This window comes from Octopus bimaculoides, chromosome 4, assembly GCF_001194135.2.
Source record: "Octopus bimaculoides isolate UCB-OBI-ISO-001 chromosome 4, ASM119413v2, whole genome shotgun sequence".
Classification (NCBI taxonomy): domain Eukaryota; kingdom Metazoa; phylum Mollusca; class Cephalopoda; order Octopoda; family Octopodidae; genus Octopus; species Octopus bimaculoides.
Window position 1 is genome coordinate 136,413,832 of NC_068984.1, and position 1,334 is coordinate 136,415,165.

The window sequence follows — 1,334 nt, forward strand, 5'->3', positions numbered from 1 at the left end:
ACACACACACACACACACACACACACACACACACACACACACACACACACACACACACACACACATATATAAACACACGAAAATGCACGCAGACAAGCAGACAGGCAGACAACCAAACAGACAGACTCACAGACTGACAGAGAGACAGACAGTCTGACAGACAGATAGACAGACAGATAGATAAAAATACATGAACAGTTTCCCTCGTTATGAACATGGATAGATAAATTTAGTCGTCTTTCAGACTTCAATTTCCGTTTATTTTGAAAACATTACATAAGAAATATCTTTATGTTTCCAGAATTTCTACTCATCAAACGAGGATTTTTATTTTTTGTTTTTTCGTTAATCTTCATCATCATCATCATCATCATCATCATTTTTGTTGTTATTTTAGCCCTTTGTTGGTTGTTTATATATATATATATATATATTTGGCATTATACGCTACAGAATGAATTTGTCATTTGTCTTCCCCACTAATTCATACAATGGAAATAATTTTTTTTTTTTTTTCGTTATTCTTCCCATCATAGAAATCGTTCGACGTTAAATTGAACAGCAAATGCAAGGACAACTCTTTTAGTACCATAAATAGAAATCGTTTCTCCGTATCATTATCATCTCTGGCGTATTACGATAAAAATACACCTGAAAATAATACGTACGTGTACAATGTGAGTATGCGTGAGTCCGTCTGTGTGTAAATACTCGTCCGTTCGCTTTATTCATCAAACAGCACGTACATATATACATACTTACATACGACGCACGCAAACACGCAAATTTTTATGCATATATTTCAGCTAATTTATGCGTTCAAAGCTGTCAATACTGAACGTCTCTAAGGCGGCGAGCTGGCAGAAACGTTAGCACGCCGGACGAAATGCTTAGCAGTATTTCGTCTGCCATTACGTGCTGAGTTCAAATTCCACGAGGTCGACTTAGCCTTTCATCCTTTCGGGGTCGATAAATTATGTACCAGTTACGCACTGGGGGTCGATGTAATTGACTTAATCCCTCTGTCTGTTCGTCTTTGTCCCCTCTATGTTTAGCCCCTTGTGTGCAATAAAGAAATAAGAAACGTTAGCACACTAGACAAAATGCTTAGCAGTATTTTGTCTTTACGTTCTGAGTTCAAATTCTGCCGAGGTTGACTTTACCTAGCGTGCAAGAAATCCCATAATGAACGCATCTTATGTGTTTAAATGTACTTTGTATTTATATGAATAATATATAGTCTATAGACTAAATTTTACACGCTAGGCCACTGGTGGTAGACATTTCTAATATTGTTCATTACCCTGGATAATATTAATTATATATATATATAT